The sequence below is a fragment of the Numida meleagris genome, chromosome 16 (genome assembly GCF_002078875.1).
Source record: "Numida meleagris isolate 19003 breed g44 Domestic line chromosome 16, NumMel1.0, whole genome shotgun sequence".
Classification (NCBI taxonomy): Eukaryota; Metazoa; Chordata; class Aves; order Galliformes; family Numididae; genus Numida; species Numida meleagris.
In genome coordinates this window covers 2,491,448-2,514,329 of record NC_034424.1, presented here as the reverse complement: position 1 = coordinate 2,514,329, position 22,882 = coordinate 2,491,448, and the positions used below count along the sequence as shown (strand labels likewise).

At 42.8% G+C, this 22,882-nt stretch overlaps 1 protein-coding gene across 8 annotated transcripts in view; it reads left to right on the top strand.

Moving 5' to 3' along the window:
* TNC (tenascin C) overlaps positions 1–22,882 on the top strand; it is a 161,288-nt gene that overhangs the window by 90,128 nt on the left and 48,278 nt on the right. The window contains exon 1 of one of the 8 annotated variants that reach the window (XM_021413960.1): positions 2,960–3,217. The exons of the other annotated variants lie outside the window; for them this stretch is intronic. The gene's annotated coding sequence lies outside the window, so the exon portion shown is untranslated. Of the gene's footprint in view, positions 1–2,959; positions 3,218–22,882 lie in introns of those variants that run through there. 8 annotated transcript variants of the gene reach the window in all.

The following is a 22,882-nucleotide window of genomic DNA, read 5'->3' as shown; positions in this document are numbered from 1 at the left end:
AAATCGGCTTCACTACGTGCATGGCAAGATGCATCTCAGGCTGTGCTCATCTCTGTGCCTTCAGGGCAGCTTTTACTCCATCTGATATGCCGATACAAAGTAAATTATTCCTGGGACTGGGTGGATCAATCCAAGATTTCAACCTGAACTCAGTCTAATTACCTGTGTTGCAACAATTTTGTCCCAAGGTAATGATGAGTATGTAGTGTGAAATCCACTGTTTTCCAGAATAATGAGTTGGGATCTCTTTCACACTTTCATGCTGTCCTTGATTTCATGCCATATCTGGCTGTTCCTAGATTTGTCTGATTATCCTTACACGTTTGACTTGCATCTCCAGTGTGAGCTTGTGTGTAAAAAGACAACAATAAACTCAGCTGCATATACAAAATTTATTGCTCATTTACTTTCTCCTTCTTTTCATTAAAATAGAAATCAATTGATATTGACAGCTACCTAGTGAAACAGAATACCACAGGGCAAATAATTCAGTTGTAATCCTTCATGTTTGACATCACAACCTAAAGCTATCTTTCTGATTAAAATACATTTTCCCTGTTCTTTCATGTTGTCGTTTGCTTCTGACTCAATGTATCGTTCAGTGTTTTCCACAGAGTGTGTTTAAAGGTGAGTGAGCCAGAAAAGATAAATCTAGAACAGGCCTGGACTCTTACCTGACTCTTATTCATCCCATCACGGCACATTGTTTGAAGTTGGGTAAGTGGGTGGAGAAAGACAGGAGAAAAATTTGGTTTAAATTTTGATTCAATAGCTGTTGGCAGAAAAGCTGGTGTTAGCAAACACTACAAAAACAAATCCTGCAGATTACTTCCCGTAGTTTCCTCACAAGTTTTCTGTCTTGCTTAGACTTGTGGATGTGGACAGAGAAATAATGTGTTTCTCAATGGATGTGCAAGGACTTCTGGTGTAAGAGGCAGCAAATGGCGTGTTGTATGGGGAACCGTCTTCTTCTCAGTCCCCATCAGATTTTATTGGAAAAATCTTGCATTTGTCTTTCAGAAATTCTAATCAAATTTCACAGGACTGTATAACTGGGGGATAACTAAAGTAGGCTGGCACTAGGATCACCTTGAGAATATTCTGGGGAGAACAGCAGACAAAAATCAAATATTGATTGGGGGCTGCATACAGTAGCGTTAATGCCTTTGGAATCAATGGAGATGTCCAGAACAAGTTTTACTTTTAAGACATGTACTGTTAAGAGGTCCCTCGGGGGTGTTCCAGAACCATGGAGATGTGGCACGGAGGGATGTGGTCACTGGGCATGGTGGGATGGGATGGGGTTGGACTTGGTTGTCTCAGAGGTCTTTTCCAACCTGAATGATTCTGTGATTCTAAGTCACCGGAGAGAATCCAATGCCTTTACTGGGGAGCAGTCAGCAGTTCTGACGCTCTTTCCAGCAGGATTTCATTTCTGCTCTTGGGGTGTGACTGCTATAAAACACAGCATGCCAGAAAATTAAAGCAAAAATTGAAAATGGGTGCTCATAAGTGTCTGATAGAGATGCATCCCTGATTGTACTGAAGCATCTGATCTCAGTGTTTCTTGAATACTTCTACAGTTGCTTGGAGAAATGGGATCTGTTTGTTGTAAAAATCATTTGTAAAAACATCACCAAGTTTTGCTTGCTTTTTTTGTCGGCATCTGTTTAGAAATGACTGAGAGCTGTGTGCTGAAGAAGGGAATGAGCTCAGTGATATTGTCACACATGAGAAAACAAACACAGGGATCACTGGTAAATAGGAAATCCCCAGCAAAGAAAATCTGATTCATGTTATCAAAAGAACTCTGTTTTCTGTAATAATGATTCTAAAATGGCAATTCAGAATTTCAGGGCCAGGAATTCTCCATCCTTTCCTAAAGGTGTAGGATGGGCCAAGTCTTCCTGATGGTGCTATGCCTGTGAAACAGCAAAAGGAAATCCTAAAAGTGATGCAAGTCCATGGAGGCTGGGGAAGGCCAGCTGGGAGGAGACACACTCCAAAAGGGAAAATGCTCAGAGGGGCCTGGGCAATCTGTCCCATTTCTTGTGAGCATCCTTGTTGCTGAGTAGGACCCCACTGCTTTCTTACTGGGCAGTCCCATGGACTCTTGAGATAGGTGGGTATGTTTAAAGGTAACTGGGTCAGTCCTGCTTCTGAAATGGTGAAGGAATTTCATCCTTTCTCCTAGAACATTGACATGTGTTACCCACAGCTCTGGGACTGACCGAGGGACTCACGGCAGGGGTTGGAGGATCTTTCCATCACACAACCACGTAGTTTCTCTTTATCAGATCGGAGGGGAAAAAAAAATAAATAAATAAAAAGGGAGGCTCTCCCATGTGCTTCCACGGGCTTCTATTCCTCTCTTTTCAAAAGAATCAGCTCAGGACGCTGCTCGGCACCGCTGTCTCCCCCAGCTGAGGTTGAGCAGAAGCAGCGCGCTGGGATGCAGAGATCACAGGGCTGGAAAGGCCGGGGTGTGCCAGATCGGCAGCTTGTGTACATCCGAGTTGTTCCGCTGATCCCCGCGGAGCGGAGCCGGCCTCACTCGCTGCCCATCAGCCCCAGCACGCTCCCTGGGACTTTCTGGAACGCAAACCCCGTGGCTGTGATCCCCCTGCTTTTATTTCAGCTTGCTACTCTTTCACAATGTTAAAATAGTGGGGATAGGGGGTTTAAAATTCCTGACAATGCGCTCTGCTGATGCTGTAAGGAAAATATTCCTCTTTCTGAGTCATTTGCCCCGAGCTGACTTTTTTTTTTTTGTTTGAATGGTTCAGGGGTTTCCTTCTTTAGCCATAAACTGCATGCAAATTCTTTGTGCGTGTGTGTGTGTGTGTGTGTGTCTGTGTATGACAGTGTGTGTCTGTGAGTGCGTGTGTTTCTTCAGAAGCTAAGCCAAAGAGAGAGGCTGTTCCTTTAAAGCAAAACTGAAAAAAAAAAATGCCTTCAGGCATCCTATTACAGTGGAATGAGCCAAGGATCAGGATTTGCAGCTCAGCTATATAAACCCGGCAGAATCTGGCTGCTCTGACCAGTGTGCCGCACTGTCAAACGTTTCTCTTGCACACGCGCGCGCACCAAATGAGACGGCACAACTTCTCCGAGTTTTGACAGGACGGCGAGGAAGTCGGGAGCCGATAGCTGACGGCAATCCCTCTGTTCCACGGAGGCTGCTCGCAGCGGGACCTCATCTCCGTCAGCCCATACGGTAAGCCGGCTTCCTTCCCGAATTAAAAAATCAGGAGCTCTTTTCCCACCCGAGTCTGCAATAACGGCGTTCCGCTGTGACCCTGGCAGCTGTGACTTTGTTCAGTCGGAACGGGCGAGGGTTTTAGGAGGGAGTGTTCCTTCTTTCGTTCGCCTGTGCTCCCTGATGGCACAGTAACGTCGGAAAGGTTTTTGGCATTGATCTGATCCAATGAATGAATGGAAGATGGGTTGGTTGAGCGCTGGTAGTTGACAGGTTGGGCAGAAAATCGGGTTTGGGGTTTCCTCTTGGCTCGCCAAGGTAAACATATCCCCCATTCTCACACTGTGCACCAGACAAAATCCACTTGCGATTCTTAAGTCTCACAGGTGACTCCTCTTCCTGTACTCTGCTGTATGACTTGGGAAAGAGTCAGGCCCTTTTTCGTTTGCTGTCTGCACGCCTATTTGCACTGAAGCCTTTGTCACCTTTCTCCCTGCCCCCACTGGGCTCCAGTTTCTTTTAAAGCCCACCACTGTCAGAGTCTGCAGTGGGGGGCCAAAGACAAAAGGGGATTCAGCTGGTAGCTTATTTCCAAGTACTGGAATGGGTGGGTTCTGGGCGGCGGGAGGGTGAAATTCTCCATCATCATGGAAAAATGAAGACACTTGTTGTACAGCATGCCTCAGCTACTCGCTGCCTTGTGCACTGAGGTTTTCTGCATGACTGTGTCTGCACTTAGGCTCAAATTGGCTTAAAAATAGAGGGGCTGACCGGGAGAAAGTCATTGCAGCTAGCTCTGCCTGAGACTTGAGGACACTTCCACCAAACTTTGTGTTCTGTCACCTTTGCAGAGTTTTCTCTAACTCAGCTGCTCTCTGGTTACTGGGAGAGTTTTTGGTAATTGCTCTGAACTGTATCATATCACACACATGGAAGGTGTGCTCAGATGGTTGTGACGTGTTCTCTCGCACAGGGGAGATGTGAAATTAAAAAGCATCGTAAGGTGTAATCAGATTGTCCTTTATGCAAAATAACAGAAATCAGCCAGTTGTGTGCTATTGTATAGACAGGGCAAAAACCTTCCCATCAAGCTGTTGTGTTGTTTTGTTTTGTTTTTTACCCGGTTCTTTTAAAAAATTTTTAAAAATGTTAAATAATGGGAATTCATTTTACACACTTCATGGATGATGTTGCAATGTCTTTTGTTTGTTATTATGGCGAGGTTCTGTTCGCCTTTTAGAGCTGTGAAGCTTTACAGGTGCCCTAGGCAATGAATGAGCTGGGCAGCAGGGGGTTGTGACCGCGCATTGAATTCTAGGAAGACTGGCAGAAAAGGGTTAGGGGGTCTCTTTTTCTTGTTGTTGTTGTTGTTGTTTTCTCACTGCTAATGGAAGCTTAGAAGCAAATGAACGTTTAGCCAAAGTAAGGGGCACGGCCTGCCTGCAGCTGAGCTTCCCTGGCGGTGAGTTTTGAATGCACTTGAAGAGTTATCAGGGAGTTCCCAGTGAGTCCCCATTGCAGCTGCTGCCTCTGCTCTGCGCTCGGGATAGGGTGCACGCCTGAACTGAGCAGGGCATGGGCAGCTGGAAGGGGCAGAGTGAGGAGGGATGTTGTGCAGGCACTGCTTGCCCCCCCATCACTGACCCTATCACATCACCATCCTCAGCAAATTGCCATTCATTTGCCCCCTTTGTTTTTTCACTTATTATTTTTATCCTTTGGTTTCATGCTGCCCAGGGGGAACTCCTTCTAAGTTCCAGTCCTTGATCTTCTAACTACCATTAATTTACCAGTGTTTTCAAAGCTATAGAAGAGCCCAGCCATCTGCTGAAAAGCGTGCAGTCTGCAGATCAGGGCACCCTGTCTGCTTTGGAGGGGAAGCTGATACGCTGTCGCAGAAGTGCAGGTGGACTGTGGAAATAGATACATGATAAGAGAAAACAAGCCAGATCGAGTCCTCGCAGTGGAATAATGGTGCTTAATGATGTCGGAGCTTCGCTGAAACATCCCTAAACTTACACTAAAAAGTGCTCCACAGAGCTACCAGTGACTGTTAGCTGGAGGTTTTTGATAATGGAATTCTAACCATTGTGCTGCTAGAGCAGTATTTCTGTAGGTGTTCAAAGTTCAGGTGGGAATAGCATATTTTTAATATTACTGCTTTTTTATAAAAATTTCTATTAAAAGCCAGAGACTATTCACATGTGAAGATGTTCTGACTTGCTGTAAAGAGGCTGTCAAAGTGTTTTCTTGAGCATTGTTTCCCTTTTTGATAAGATGATGAGATGAGGTGGGAAGGCGTGCGCTTCTTGAGAGTTTTTCATCCTTCCATTCCCAAGAGCAAAGCAGAGCTGAGGAGCAAGTGTGCATTTGGAACAGCGAGGTTGCTTTGGAGCCAGAGCTCCAATCCTTTCATCCCTCTGGTAAAACCACCAAAATAACAGACCTCTTCGTGCAGTTGTCTGCCTTTTGCCTAGTGCAACAAAACAGTCGATCCGTTCCTTTATCTTGGTAGGGTGTGTTAAGGGGTTTGAGTGGTGTTGAGCAGCAGTGCAGTGTACTGGATTGCATGAAGTCGTCGGTGTAAATGGATGTCTCACACTGGCAGATCTGTAAGGGAGAAGCAGTGTTCATTCAGTAGGCTGTTTCCATTAGTGAACCCAGTCATCTGACTGGATTGAAGATACACTTGCAATTAAGTATAAATGCAGAGAGCGGTTTCTACTTCATTATCAAGCACACATTTACCTGTCCTACTCCTGTGGCATACAGTGAAACAGGAGAAATTCAGAGTAGCAAAAAATTACTCGGGTTTGAAGTCAGTGACTTGATATATTCAACCTTGGAGACACGCCATCACAGCACTGCTCAGCACAGGGGCCACTGACCTGTTTTGAGGTCTGGTGTCTCATAAAGCTCTGAGCTTAGAAGGGTATAATTTGTATCACTAGAAAGTCAGAAATCTCAGCTTCTCAATTGCGGAAGGGTGTTTGTTTTGACCTGTGACAGGTTGGAATTCTGGGCTTTAAAATTATGCTCTGATTTACCGATGTGCACTTTCTCAGACTTAATTTCTGGTGTGAATTTAGTGCACCCTTCTCGAGGGCTGATCACTGTCATCAAAACCAAAGGCTATAAACCACAGGGGCCTACAATGGCTACAAACGACCAGGTAGCGGCCACCCCTCGTAGTTTTAAGTGAGTAGCTGATGTAATGTCCTTGTTAACAAAGTAAGAAACTAAAGAGGATAACTGCCACAGGTCATCATCATCCAAATGCAGAAATGTGCAAAAGCAGTGCAAGGAATTGTCGGATGAGTAACTTCCAGTTCTGGGCAGAAAATAACAAAACTTGAACTCAAGCTGGAAATTAAGTGATGTGTACAGATCAGTTTTGAGTTTATAAGATGTGATTTAATTGGTTAAACTGCTTGGTGTCAAAGTGGATTTGCTGTTTGCGGCTTGTTGGTTTTGTTTTTATTAGAAATTGATGATGATGCTACTACTGCTACAGCACATCAGTGTGTCATGGTATTACAAAGAGTGAGTTGACATTGTAAGTGATGCTCTCTACTACAAACAGCTGTCATTAGCAGTCCAAAAAATTATTTGTGTTGTGAAGAGAAAAGAAGAAGGAAACAAGACAGTTCTCTGAGGAATGGGAACACTGGGAAGATCAAATGGACAACCCTGGGACATGATGTTGAGCTGTCTCTGTTTCCACTGACCTCTGGGTTTTATACAGGTGTGGAATGTCCCCCAGCTCAGTGTTTGCTGTCCATTTGTGCTTTCGACCCTCTGTCCAGTCTGGACTGAAGTTAAATACCTTCCGCATGTGGGAAAAGTTAAAAACTGGGCATTCGTCCAGCTCCGTATGAAATCTTTCTATGTATGACGTAACTGAACTGGAGTGGGCAGGCTGGGGAAGGGGAGGCAGAAAGGAGTTCTGCCTGATGAGATGTCGCTTGGTTCAGCAGAAAGAATTTGGGCATTGAAGGAAGGAATATGATAGGGATCCTCCTGATGAAAGTACGAACTTTGAAGTACTTATTATCTCTTTTTAACATTCACAAATGTAATGAGCAAGCTCATTACAGAGTGCTGGAATGATACACCAGGGCTGCTCCAAAAGAAATGCCTCCTTCTGTATTCTGTTGGCTCATGATGTCAGAGGCGGATGTTGGTGGGATGGCAGCAGAGGCTGAACCTTCCCACCAATATTCTGTTACATTTTATTGGCATGTGACAGATGGCAGCAGAGGGAGAATCTGACAGAATGGCATCTGATGTGGAAGTGCGTATGATGCAAAAGTTTGGAATTGAATTACTCCATGCGGAAAAAAATGGCACCCTTGACACTCATCAACACATGCTGAATGTTCATGGAGACCAAACAGTGGATGTGAGTACAGTGAGGAAGTGAGTGGTGCATTTCAGCAGTGGTGACAGTGATGTGAAAGACAACCCGTGTTCTGGACAGCCATGCACAGCTCTCACACCATGAGATGAAGAGCATCTCAATCAGCTCATCTGTACAAACCTGATAATCGTGGTGTCCATGTTGAAAAACAGTGTTTTATAGCTGAGAATTTGCTCTTTCAAAGAGTTTTATTGTGCTCTTCGTATCTGTTGTAGTTTTCATGGGAATAATAGGAGGCATTACTTTTGGAGCAACACATGTACGTGCAGTTATAACTAGACATGGCTTTAATCTAGTATTTTACTCTGAATTTGTGTGTGCATAATTTCTCTCTCTCCTACCTACTACATATCCTGTTGCTGACAAAACAAGATAAGAACCCTTATAGCTTCAGTCAGTCTACCTGGATGTAGTCATAGTGCCTTTAAAGAATACCAGCTAATACCTGGGCTGACATTATATCCCACGAAGCACTCATCAAAAACAGCTGTGAGATTTTGAGGCCCGGGTTATGGAGTCAAAAAGAATAATCTTCCATTTATGTTTTTGTTTCGCTTCTGCAATGAGTCAGTCCCCAAAGATAAATTCATCCTGAGTTGATCCTGTTGCAAGCAATTTCTCCAAATTCACATCCTTAATTGTCTTGCCACTGCAGATTCAATTAAACTAAGGTGGGATGTTGCCAAGAACTTCCAACTAGAGAGTCCCTGTGTACAAATAGCCTGTGGCATTTTGTATTCTTTGGGGAGCGGAGAACAACGTTGCCAAGTTTGCATTCAGTCATCCATCACATATTAGCCTACTGGAGGTCCATTCTTCCCTAGCAATAGGGGAGCTCTGCTTCCTACTTAGAAAGATTACTCACTCAGAAAGCTCTTTCCCTGTAACCAGAACTGCACAGGGAAGAGAAAGGAAGCTTTCTTCAATTCATATGAGCGCTCAGTTTCCAAACCCTTGACAAAAATGATATTGTTTCATGCTTAGAAAACATATTCTTTTTAGTAATTGAGTAGAAAGTACAGGGTGGTGGAACAGAATTTTTTTAATACGTTTCAAAAACAATTACTTGAATCATAGACATGACAAAGGTCTATTGTAGTAGTCTGCCTCTTCCCCATGCTGGGCTGTAGCATGGGCTATATGTGTACAGATATTGGCCAGGATATTCAAAGGAGTCTGAAATTGGGTGCCTGGGGAAATTCCACTGCAATGGGTTTGTTTCAACTATGTACTAGAGCATTTCTCTGTACTTCATCCCAGGATGCACCAGAACATAGTAACTCTGTAAGCCTAAAATTACAAATACTAATTTTCCCATGGGATTATGATATTAGCCATAATATTGACCCAAAGTACCTTGATTTGTCTTTAAGCTTATGTTCTTTACATCATTCTGATGGCACAATGCTAGAAGAGGATGTCAACATCATCTGAGTATAAAGAGAAATTAAACTGTGAGATTGCTTCCCTGGGTGCTCATCAGAACTGGCCAAGTTGTTACTTCCACCATGAATGCCTGCTGAAAAGGGAAATTAAAAAAAGATAAAGACCTAATCCCAGGGAAGAAGTTCACTTTCCATCCTTTCCATCCCCAAGAATTTATAAGATCTGATGGCAGATACACTTTGTCACCCAGTTTTGGACTTGCCTTAAAGTCAGAGTGTGGGGATAGCAGGTGAGATAGCCAGCTACGAGCTGAGCACTTGTGTCTGCGGTGGGCAGTCTCTTTGGTTCGATGGAAAGCCTCTATTTGGATGGGGCAGTTGTACATGGCAGTGCCAGACCTTAGTGGTTATCTTCCTCCTGGCATGATCTCATTTTGTCAGAAGTCAGTTTGTCAGGCTGCCTAAAAGGGGTTTAGTGTCCACTTTGTGCCAGTTCTTTGTTTTGACTGGTTCTTTTGGAGAACCAGCTTCTTCTGGATACACTGAATCCTCCTAAATGGTTTCTCTGTGCTGTGTGACAAAAGTCTATGCCAGGAAAGATATAAAGGTACCCTGTGATGTATAGGCAATCCATTCCACTTAGTGAACACAGTGTAGCGCATATTTTTCCTTTACTTGTGGCTTGTACTTCCCTTCTGCATTGCTTGTACTGCAGTAATTCAAGGCTGACTCAGAATGAATGCTGCACACTGTGGGCTACAAGTGAAATGAGAACAGGATGCATATTAAGGGAAAGGTCTCAGATCGTTTTTCTTATTGAAGTATTTTGGCAATGCAAATAGTTTCCAGGAAAAAATGCTGGCATTTCCCATGGTGAGCGCTCCTTATGAATGTCCTATCTATTTTTCCAGATTGATGGCCAAGTTAAGTGTTTATAGGAGGATATACCATCCATAAGCCAGGGAATTTATATTTCCATTTCCATTCCATGCTAATTAATTAGCATATAGGCTTGAACACTTCACGGGTTAGCAAGTCAATCACAGTGATCCAGCACCGCAAGTGCTGCAGCTCCAGGTTTGATGGAAGGAATGAAGGACCTAGAGAGAGAGAGAGCCATTCTCCAATAAATTAGACACTATTTATACTTTTCTTGTCATTCTCAGGCTATTGTTTCATATACTGTTTATTTGCCTCACTAGTACACTGGGATTTGAGAAGGTCATTGGCAGAAGGTAGGAAATATGGTCTTCTACCAGCCAGCATGTGTGCCTGTCCCTGCCTTCCCCATCAGTGGACATGGGACCGAGGCCACTGTCAATGCCCTCCCACCTATGTTCTCATCACCCTGTGCTTCTGCTATGGTAATGCCATGTCATTGCCTTGGAAGGTTATTTTGGATGAGGAGTTCATTTGCTTTGATTTCACAGAATCACAGAATTGCCAAGGTTGGCAAAGACCTCCAAGACCATCTAGTCCAACTGTCCACCTACAACCAATATTTCCCCGCTAAACCATCTCCTTTAGTACAACATCTAATTTGGTTAGGATCCCTCCAAATTTGGCTGTGAATGTATTTCTAGATCACTAATATTTTCACTGTCAGTATTCATGTGGGTGAACACTCCTCTGTAAGAAAAGGGAAATGGTCCAGAATGAAAAGTCCTCTCTAGGTTGTGGTTGATTCTCATTTGTTCAAGTTCTGTTTCTCAGAATGTATGCAGGAGACCTTGGACCTCTAGATATATAATTACATCACATTTGATGCAAGAAATGTGCAATTCTGATAAATATGAATATGCCTTACATACCCTATAGTCCTATATCCTAATGTCTTATAAACGTACCCTACCAGATTGATAAATAGAAGGCCTCAGTACAAGTAAAAGTCAAGTTTACTGTATCAAACTCCAACTGCTTCACTGGGGAGAAAGTTAGTTCTGCTAATGTGAGTAGTTATTTCACTTTGATATGGGATGTTGAATATGCATGCAGTCTACCTGCTTGTCGTTGTCTTAATTGTACAGTAGAGAAATTTCTCTTTGCAGAGGATGCCTGAGCTTGATCTGATTTTGTCTGTGCTCATTTAGGTCAGAAGTGCTGCTCATGCAGTTACATGGGGGTAGGACCACTCTGACAGAGAGGAAATTAGAATCTGAGCCTTTTACATGCATAAAGCAGCACTTGATTGCATTATTCCCTGACTGCTTCATTTCAGCATGCATTGCTGAGGGGATGGTTTTCTGCTTCGCAGACCTCAGAGACTGCCAGCCAAATTCTCATGTGACACAATTGCATTGATTTCACTGGAGATCTGTTGCTGGATAATTGAGCTCCACATCCTTTCTTTTATTCCACAGCTCAAATTGCTGTCAGCTAAGCCTTTAACACAGGCAGGTTTCAAGTCACAATGGGTTAAGAAAAAGAGGTCAGAGTGTGGAGGTCTCTCAGGTCTCCCATTAGTGTAACAGTGCCCGATTTGTTGACACTGAAGCAGCAGGGCAGAGTTTTGTCCGAGGTTAGTCACCATTGTAACTCATCGCTTGCTCGGAGCTGTGTATGTGACTGTATTTTCCATTACATTCTAGAAGCGCTTCTGCTTTAAATCAGAGCACTGAGAAAAACCCTCAGACCGGACTGGTTAGAAACAGCCTCCTCTCTGTTTCCAAGTGCCTCACACTCCATTTGCTTCATGTTCTGTGAATCTCATTCATATTTCGTCTTGCCATGCCATGGTTGTTTTCACTCCGTCTTCACTCCTCGTCGCATACTTTGTTCTACTAAAATTTGCTGTCCTACCCTACTTTCCCAAACGTGCAGCTTCTTGATGCTACAGCAGCTGACAGAACTAGGCCAGGCAGATAGCTTGCCTGGGGGCTATTACTGGAAGTCAGATTTCAAGGAACTCCTTCGATGCTCCCATCAGTTAGAGAAAAGTGAGCGTTCCTGCACATTTTGGATGCTAGTACCAAGGACAGAGGAGCTCTGGTGGGGGGGAAAAGCCGCCCGGACAAATTAAAAATTGCCTGAAAAACAAAGAATTAACCTGGGGATGAGTTACATATATGCCTCCCTAGCTTCTGTTAAGAAGACCAAAGCCCGCTAACGACAAGAGGCACGTAATAATATTTCTGATTGCCAAGAATAACACAGAGTTTTATGGCTGACTTCTGAGGCATTTCAGAGATGGCATATGCAGTGCTTGAATAAGTATATGGTTAAATTGAAGTGAAATTACAGACTGCATGTGAATAAGCACAGTGAATTCTGAAGGTATCCCACTGACCTGTGTCATCTCCAGCAGTTCATACTTCTTAAACATTTCTTGTTATTCCACACCAATACACATGTAAATTATTTTTCTACTGAGTAACAGCAGAGCCACTAAAGCGTGATTCCACTTCACTTGCCTATGTACATGAGATTCCTTCAGCTAAACTCACTTAAAGTGTGGAAAGGTTGGGTGTATGGCATGGATTTTTTTGCTAAACTCTTCCTTCTGACCTCCAGGAGCAACTTTTTTAAAAGCTCTATCAGAGACTGCACAAAGCAATGCTGTCTCAGCGTGCTTCGCCTGTTCACTCGTATGCTATGTGTATATTTAATATGTCAATGGCTCGCGGTTCTTATAAGTGCAAAGATCCTATTTTCCACTGCATAGTTTCGACCAACATCTTTGGTAAATAATGGATTTGGCATTTTGCTTTTATAGTTTCACCCGTTCAGTGATTTATTCACCTATTCATATTATACTCATCGTTTTCATGATTCATTTCCTACCTGTAATTACCAGTAGGAAAAAACCTGATGTTTGATTCCTCACTTATGAATTTTAGGAACAAATGAAACTGTCCACATTTCTACCCCCAGAGCTGTCTGCTGCTCAGAGCCTCTTGCTCATCTTGGCACTGGGGTGCCCTTCAGAGACCGCACTCGCTTTCTCTTTGAATTCTAGAGTAACATTGTTTTTAACTTCACCTCTACAGATTTCCTCACGGAGGTCAGGAGGCCTAAGATTTTCTGACCTCAGCCTTGCAAAATCCAGTCCCTTTTTTTCTGCCAATAGAGGTGGGGTCTGTTTTACATGGTCCAACTTGCACTGGTCTCAGTGTTGATCCAGTGCAGCTCCTTCAAAGTGTAAACAAAGACAGAATTGTATGAGTTCATTTCAGAGCCAGTCTTGGTTTTGATGCAAATGTGGAATTTGTGGTTGGTACTGCATAGCCATGGAGGGAAAGGAGAAAGGAAAAAAATCTGAAGTCCTGAATCTTATCACAAAACCACTCAGTGAAATGGGCCGTGGAAAACCTATGGTGGTTTTGGGAGAAACACCATGGAGAAGGGTCTGGAAATGAAACTGAACTTTGTACATGGAATGAGCATAGGTTGCTGTGATTCATGCAGAAAAAGCATACAAACCTCATAGTCTGAAACTGCATCAGCAAGCCCTCAAAGTGATTCAAAGTGAAGTCTCTAGTGTCTACCAAGAAAATAATGAGCTCCTGACAAAGTGTAACTTGGCAAAGAAACTTTCCAAAGACAAGTTTAGAAAACTGTAGATCTTTTCCAGTTCTACATACGTCTTTGCTGTGGGGAGGAAAAAGCCAAGAGAGCAAGCAAATGCTTTTGCTATTAGGAAAGGCTTCATTAAAAGGTACAGTACATACTCAGAAGGCGAGAGTGATTTCTGCTGTGAGATTATGCACGAAAATCGCTTTAGTTATGAACGGTGGATTTGTGTTTTGTTTTTAATAGGCACTAATCTAGGCTTCAGTGCCCGTGGCAGCTCTGCTACGGACCACATTCAATTCCACAATTTAACAATCCAGTGCTTCACACGTATCTTCAGAGACTAAAGGGTGAATCTCACTTCTGTGCTGTAAGTGCAAACAGGGGGTTCAGAGGGAAGCAAAGCAGAAGAAGGTGCAAACACATCCCTTCTGCTTTCCACAGAGTCTTTCTGAGATGACCCATTTCTGCAGTTCTGCTTCTGTTTTCAGAACAGTTTTTCTGAATCCATTGCCTTTGTTGCTGGTCCCATCACTGATGTCGTGCTGTTTATAATCCATAGTTTTTGCCTAGGCTGTATCTGCCTGAGGCAGTTTTCTTCAGCTCTGAAGGCTACAGTAAGAGCAGAGATTGCTTTGCAGATGGGAGAAAAAAGGTCTTTAGTAGATGTATAGTCCTCTCAAGTTTGTAGCAAATTGCTCTACTTGGCTGATTGCAGTGCACCCTGCCATGAAACTGAGTGCAGCTCAAAGGCACCCCACTGACCTGCTTGCTTTGTTTCTCTGTTCTGAGTTCTCATTTCCAAAAATTGATGCTCAGGTGTCCAAGCTCTTAACAAAATAAAAAAAAAAAGACTGAATTCACTGTTAACTTGTGCCTCATCTCAGTCTCTGTGAGTTGGTGCTATTACTCCTATAGTTACCTCTTCTAAGTTTAGATATAACACATTTGAGTATTCTGCCCCATAAAATAAGTAGCTTCTTTCTTGTGGCTTGGACAAAATTCCTGCTGTGGTTTGAGCTGGATGTAGAATTTTTCTTTCCTTCCCGTCTGAAAGCATGAATCATTTCCGTTGTGCAACAGCAGAAGATGTTGCTACACTACAGTAGGTAAAGCTCATCGTGGAGGAAGGTTGCATACGTGTGCACAAGAATAATTCCTCTGGTGATTTCATAAAATATCTTGAGGCTGTTGGAGATGAAGGGACATTCAGTAGATATATCGTACTTCTTCTCAGTTACAGATTTTTCTGATTCTGGTGTGTTTCTCTGTGGCTTTTACTAACCTTATCATTTATTTCCAAGGATTCATCTTCTTATTCTGGTAATTGGCTTGGCACATCCTATGGTTTGGCTTCAGATTAAGGATTCAACTTATTGTTACCCTAGAGTTTCAAGAGCCATGTAGTTATCCACATATTTGCTGCACATCTCTGGTCAGACTTTCCTCTCCAGTGTGAAAGATATATCTCTGAGATTCCTTTTCTTCCTTATATTGTAGTGGATAACACTCCAGTTCTTTGATCTTTCTATTTTTTATTTCTGGAAATTTAATAGCATTTTCCAGGAAAGTTTCTAATGATTGAAACAAGGATTTAACAGTACCTTACCTTGAAATGAGGATTTAACAGTACCTTACCTTGAAATACTTAATTCACTGAGACATACATTCCCCCATGAGGTTCTACCAGTGGATAAACTGAGATGATTTATAAGATAATTTCATTGCAAGAAGTTTGAGTTTCAGTCTTTCTAACCATGAGACCACACCACCATTAATCCCAAGGCCATGAGCGCTTTCTGGAATCTCTGCTGAGAACCCATTGTGCTGTGGGAACCCCACATCCAGCCCTGACGAGTCAGCTCATTCAGCTTCATTTCTCTTGTCACGGTTCAAAGGACTCTGAGATGGCTGACCCTTGGTTTTGTCTCAGCTACTGTTGGGAGGTAGTTTTTCCAGGCCTGGGGAATCCATTCAGTGGGAGTCCTGTTCATTCTTCACTTTTCAATAATTCTATCTGGTTGCAGTGTTTGCCTCACCATGCCATTAAACTATCACGCCCAGGTGAACATTTTCCTTGGCTGCCCTATACATTGGTTCGTCTCAGATTTTATTTCCATTTTAATTTTCCCATCAGTCAGCAGTCAGCTCCCTAATAAGTCCATCTGGCAGTTGGTGTTCCCTAGTTTCATACAGGAGGGTCTTTATTCTCCAGAATGCCCATCTCCCAGCACCACAGACCTGCATAGCAGGACCCAAATCACACCAAGAAGCCACTGTTGTACATGGCTAAAATACATATTTATTTAAAATTTTTTGTTTATTTGACTTTTTCAGCTCAATGTTGAGTTTCACCTCTTTACATCATAAAGGGGATAAGCTTAATTTGTTTTTTTTTTTTTAAAAAGAATCTATTTTATAGATGGAACATTTTAATTTCCTGGGCTTTGCAGCTCTAATCTTGAAAGGGACTGCAGCATCAACTACACGAGACATTACTTCAGTCAACTTGCTGCAGTTTGCATTATTCCTTGGCGTCTTTTTATATGATCTTATCCTCATTTTGCCTCAGACAAAATCTATGTGTTTTTTTTTTTTTTTAAGTAATGCAGGCAGATATTTTTAGCTGCTGTGAGTCACTGGAGTGCCACAGGCCATGTTCACCAGCTGGTCTTCCTTCTTTGTGGGGAAAGAGAAAGTAGAGTTGGTTAATACACCAGAACAGCGCAATCAAATTAGAAGACAGAGATGGGATTTAAGCTGTCTGCTTCCCCTACCCCCAACTCCCCAGCCCCCCCAAGCAATTCTTTCCTCTCCATTCCCAGTCTTCCAAGCTTTTTGTTTCACATCTTCAACCAAGATCCTTTCCTGCCAAACCTGCCAAGGAAAGGATTCAGGATCTCTGAAAATGATTAGAAACAGGGAGGTAATAATACAAAAAGTCACCAACAGTAAAAATCTTTCTGCTCCTTGTACCACTATTCTTAAATATTTTGGTACCTGAGAATTCAGTTTGGTGTCTAATGGTGCTCTGAAAGACACTGACACATCTTTCTTCCCTGTGGATGCTCTTCTGCTTTTAGAGCTGTACATTAACATAAGGTTCATATTTTTATTCCTTTCCAGGGATGAAGAAGAGCATGAGCACTGTAGTCTTTCCTCTGTAATACTTTTCGTGTAGTAATTGAAGTCCAGACTGGTCTGTGTTTTATTAGAAGGATAAAGATGCAATTGAGGCAGCTTTTCTTTCGAAAAGGCCATTTTGTTCAAAGCAAAAAAAATTACTGGTTTCAAAGATGACCTCCTCAGAATGGCTTCTCACGGGTGGGATGGAATTTCTTGTTGAGATAAGGAACTCCTGAAATGCTGCTGATATTTTAGTTTTTTTCTTGCTGAGTTTTCAGAATTGAGTGAAAAATGACATCTTTCAATGGCCAAATAAGTGCTGTGAACAAATTTTCAACGAGCCCTATACCTTACTGTGTCATCACTTGGTCACGGTGGTTTTTTAGTGCTTTTTTTTTATATAGCCAACTTCTATACAGCTCTTTCTTTGCTCAGTCTGCCAGTGGGGAGGAGGGGGAAATCCTAAGTGAAATAATCCACAGGGAAAAGTACTGAGTTATTTTTTTTTTTCTAATGTAGTTGACCACTAATGTCACCAAATAACAAACACAAATGAATACAATTCTAATAAGTACAGGTATTTAACAACAGGGATCTTACAGTTTGTTAACACCTTTGGCTGCTTACAGATCAATCAACCTGAGTTTCACTGTTCTTAGACTTCACAGTCTAAAATGACCTTGGATGTGTGTCCTGCGAGGGAAATTAATGAAGATTTAGTTATAATTCCCTCATTCCCCATTGCCAGAGCTGAGTTGGCATTGTCAACATATGGTAAGGGGCACTACAAAGCACAACAAAAGTTGGCTGAGCTGCCGGGCAAAGCACTCTCGCCCAAAGGGTTGAGTCTTCAAGCCAAATAAATTGGGTCTACAGTTTAATTTACCTTCAGGGTTTGGTAAGGATTTCAGTGCTGCAGAAGGTAAGCTATGTGGCACTCCAGCTCTGAGTGGTATAGGATGGCTTCTGGAAGGCTCTTGCTATTTGCATGCTGCATCGTGGTCCTTCATGGTGAAATATGCCATATGGATGCATATGACTATCAGCTGCCACAGGATTGGGTGCTTAGAAAATTTAAAAACAGACTAAGACCTTTGTTTTGTCATTTGAGATCAATGGATCCTTCTCTTGTGCCCTTTCCCCATCTTATTCCCCTCTCCTTTTTCCTGTCGGATAAAATGAAAAGGAAAAAAAAAAGAAAAAACAATACAACAATTTATTTGTTCGCTTCTCAGTTCTGCCTGAGACTGTTTTTTAAAGACCCTTCTTTTGTGAGTTTAATCAGATGCTTGATAACAGAAAAAGCGTTGCTAACTAACCCAGGGTACAAAGAAGCCCCTTCAGAGGAACACATGACCTCATCGACAGGATTACTCTATCACATGAATTCAGACTCCATCGCACACCCAAAATAAATGTTAGGCTCCACTTGCAGCGAGGTGTTTTATTCGCCTGCCTTCAGCAGGGCATATGCTTTGCCAACGTCTTCCTCAGTCACTGGGATTAGAAGTGTATGGAAATTCAGCACAAGAGGCAGATTTTCCTGGTCACAAACAGCTTGCTGTGCACTCCAAAGCTGCCGGCTGGCCCAGGCCTTTGGGCCATTGCCCTCCTGGAACCAGCGAGCTCTGGCACAGGTTTGCAGGCACGAAACAAGTCTGGTTTTCGCTCACAGCTCCCATTGTCTGAGTTGGTTTTGTTGGGTGCCCCAGAGCCTCAGCAGCCAAGAACTGCCTCTGGGAATGCTTATAGAGCCGAATGTAGCTCCCCAGTATGGCTCCTTGCCAAAATGCACGCATCCCTCCCCAAAATATAAGGAGTGACACCATTGCATTGCCTCAGCGCTTTCAGGGTTTCCAGCACTAACGTCTGATAGCACTGATATTCCTAGAATATCCCCTTTACAGCCACTCTTAGGGAGGATGTGGATATTTTCTAGCCAGGTGCTTTGAAATCTCTGTGCAAAGACATAGCATGTATTGCCCCCATGAATGGTGAGGAGGAGGCAGGGAGCAGTGCAGCCTGGCACGCTTGTGCTGGATAAGGTGTAGAAACAGAGATACTATGGTCCCCAAGAAAAGGCAGGAAAGATTTCTGCTATTGTTTAGGTAAGATGAACTGAAATGGCAACATCCTGCCAAGTCACGAGCTGGTGGCGTGTTTGGTGAAAGTCATGTTATCCATACTCAGGAGGGAGCAGGCTGCAAGGCAACACATAAGACAGATTGAGATGTAATGGTTATTTGTTTCTAATTATGCACAATTAAAATACATTGCATGAGAAATTAGACACCAAGTTATGAGCATGGACTGAATGATTCTGCATTACACATCTAAGTCACTCAGCAATTACGTTCATTCAGTTTGAACTTGGATAATTGTATTAAGTCCAGTGGTACCAAAAATGAATCATTAAGAGCTTTTAATTCCTGTGTTTAGTATGGGTCTCTTCCTGAGTCTGGTTGGCTCTATATAACTATGACATAATGCCACGTTGGATGCTCCTTATATAAACATTGACTGTAAAACAACTGTGTTTAAATAGCCATAAGGCTCTAACTCAAGCCAAGAGAAGCCGGGATCTTCTAGGATTGAGCAGATGCCGTTCCTTTAGGGTCTGATCCCATAAATGCGAGTCCTGTTGTGATACCTGTTGGTGGGACAACAGATGGTGCAATCCCTTGTTCTTGAGGCATTCCAGATGATGTCTGTGGTCTTTTTGATTAAGTGAGGGGCTCAGGCCATTCTGTGTGTGTCATTTTACTTTTTTTTTTTTACATTTCTTGTAGGAACAGCAGGGTATTTTCAGCATGACAGCAAGAATGTATGGCTTTGGAGTTACCTACAGGAGGCAGCGCTCAGGGAAGTGACCCCGTGTGCATCCTGCAGGAGCTGTGCCTGGGCAGCGAGCAGAGTGGGAGGGGAGCGGGTTCATCCTGTGCTGCCTGCAGTGCTGGCTGTCCCAGTTGGGGTTGGGGGCATTGCTGCAACTGCCCCCACCTTCCATGCACTTCTCTGTTTTGAGATGGAGCATTCCTAGGTTGCAACTAATATTCAGGTTGTGTGACTGTGCCTGGGAGCTGTTTCTCCTTGTTCTGGGGATGTGGAGAACACACTCACAACGTAAACCTCCTTCAGTAACACGGGTCATTGATATGAGGATAATCTTCTTTTAATAATGTTAAACACAGGTCTGTTATTTAATTTCCTCTAATGGTGGCTGGCCTCTGGAATGGCTCCAAAGGAAGCACTGGGTTTATTCTATAAATAATTACATCGGCCTGGCCTTAGCAGGAGTATCTTATATCCAGCAGCCCTAGACAACGTGGTAGCTGTCTCAGAGCAGCTCTGCTCTTGCCAGAATACATAATATCCAAAGACATCTCATTTGCCCTTTTCACCACCAATCTTGTCTGCTGTCTATCTGTGGCCTGTTGAGAAGGTGACTGGGATCAAACCTCCTATTAAGAACCGTAGCCACTTGGCTGCTATTGCTTTACACATTTGGCTTCCTCTAACAGAGGTAGATACACTATCTAAATACAGTAAGAGACAACTTCTGGTACAAAGAATTACAATTTTTTTTTTCATAGAATTTAGGCAGAAAAACTGAGAGGACAGAAAGTCTTCTACACAGTAGGTTGAAGAATCACTCTAGTAGAAACTGGAGATACTGAAGGAATTAAGTTATTTAGTTTCAGTTGTTTACACCTTGTTTAGGATGCAAATCTCCTGTAAACTTATTAGAGATCAGAATGTTAACGGACTGGGCTAAACACATTCCAGAAATAGCAACAGTCTCAGATCTCCGACGCCCCAGCACTGCCATTTCCCCATACCTGGCTTTCCTCTGAGTTCCTTCTCCTTTGCTTATGGTGGGACAGAAATGCTGCAGCAGCAGTATATTTGGGCTTAATTTCTTTGCTTTTCCCATCATCAGCCAGGTAATTCTTAAGAAACATAAATCAAATAGTCTTTAGGACTATGAAACTGGAAGGCACCTCTTGGTCGTTGAGTTCAATATCCTGTTATTGCAGGCACCTCATCGTATAATCTGTTTTTCACTTCTGTTTAATTATTGCATGTTTTCAGCAGCTATTTTCTCCCAGCTGTATCTCTGCCAGCTGACTTCATTTCTCATTTAATTCATGAGGTTTGCTCACTAACACTGAACAGATCAAAGGTGTTACTGATACTGGAAGGAGACCACCTCTGAACTCTGAACTTCTGCTCTGCTTTGAAAATCAGCCAACCTCATTGTTTAGCTTAGCTCAGAAATGTCTGTTCTCTCTCTGAGATCCTGAACGAGGACAGACCTAGGGAGATTTTCCATGGCTAAGAATACAAAACTGTTGTAACAAAGTAGTTTATAATGGAATAATCATGCTAATTTAACTCAAAATAGTCACTGTACAGCTGAAGGTTTAGGCTCTCATGGGGCTCCCTTTATGCTTATCATTCAGAATTTACCGTAGCTCTTTCACGTTTTTTATGGATGTTGGCTTCAGTGGGTTATTTTTCCTCCCTCTTTGTGGCACTGTCATGCTGATGCCTTTGAAATATGAGCCTTTGCTAAATTCTAAATTGTACACAAAGCAATTAATTAAAATTCCTTCTAAAACAGCCTTGGCAAAGTCCTGTCTATATGCTGCTTTTCGGCCAAGGTAGAATGGGAGGAGGCTAAAATGGATCCAAATGGTTTTATTTAAGGATGACGTACAGTAGGATCCGTGAACCAGAAACTGCACGGCTTCCCAAAAGTAGAAATGTAACCTAAGAGCCGATGAAAAATTAACTGGAGTGAGGAGTTCAGGCTAAGCTGAGTGGTGTTTAATGTGGGACCTCAGGGACTGGATGGGGCAAAAAATAGCTGTGTATCTGTTTGTATTGCTTCTCTTTGAAACAGCCTGAGGTATACATCTGATTGCAATTCAGATGATCCCCAGGTCCTTGTGAAGGGTTCGTTTATGGTAGTCTAAAATTTGTTATATTTATAAGCACAGAGGCATGATGAGGCTCCCAGGACGTATAACGGCTTCATGTGACAACTCTAATCTATGAGAGCTCAGAAATCAATCCTGAATTCATTGTGAAAATAGGTTCCCATCTCTGCATGCCCATGTTTGTGTTCTTAGCCCTGAGAACGGGGTTCCTCGCACACATGCGGTGCCAGCCCCAGATGAGAGCCAGATGGCTGCAGGATCCGAGCTGAGCTGTGGGAGCTCAACCACAACAAGCACCAACTGCCAGTGTGTTCTCAGCTAAAAAGGATGGAAGTCCTGAAGGCAGAAAAATGAAAAAGAAAGCCTGGTACTTTGGTAGGCTCTGGGCTGGGAGGTGCTGAATGCCTTCTGGGAGGTGCTGGTGTTTGAACTGCTGTGATGGGGTTCCGCAAAATTGGATCCTGTTTTCAGCTCTGTGGGTTTGTCCCCAGTTAAAATGCTTAGTCCTAAATGCAGGGCTTCTAGGAGCTCAGGTGGCCGAGTGCCGGCCTCTTTGTGACTCAGTTTTCCATACTTAAGGTGGAGGAATGAGGTTTCATGTGTTCACTCTAATTGCTAAACCTTTTGGAAGAAGGCTTTCTGCCACCCCACGTGGATACACCATGGGGCCTTCATTCTGAAGTTATTCAACATAGCTGAATCATTTATATAGTAGAAAGTCCATATTTGTGGGCTGGATCTTGATGCTCTTTAAGGTCCCTTCCAATCTAAGCCATTCCTGGATTCTATGACTCTATAAGTACCCATGTATGTTTAGATGCTGTGCTTACCTAATTAAGTATATTTAAAATTTTTGAACTTGTTTCCTTTTTACCTTTCTTCATACTGATGTCCAGAGAGCGTTTTCTCCCTCTCTTCACTGTTGTTGAACATCTACTGTGCAACTTGGAGACTGGATGGATTGCAATTTATCACACTGCATTTTATCTGACAGAGCTTTTGAGAATAAGGGAATTGGCTTCTTTCTTTCTTCCCCGATCCTTTCCTCTGTTTATGCAGCTGATTTAAGACTTTGAAAAAAATTTCTGAATTATGAGTATTTCCCTTTGGAGCTTCACATCCTGAAGTCATATTTGTATCTGTGGTGTCTGGTTGCTGCTGAAACAACTGCAAATTCTCCTAGCACACATTCTCTCTGTAAGCCTCAGAGAAAACAGTGGATTTTCTGAGTTACTCCAGATTTGGCTGCCTTAAAAATCTGCTCATTGGATTGACTGCAATGCAAAAAAAAAAAAAAAAA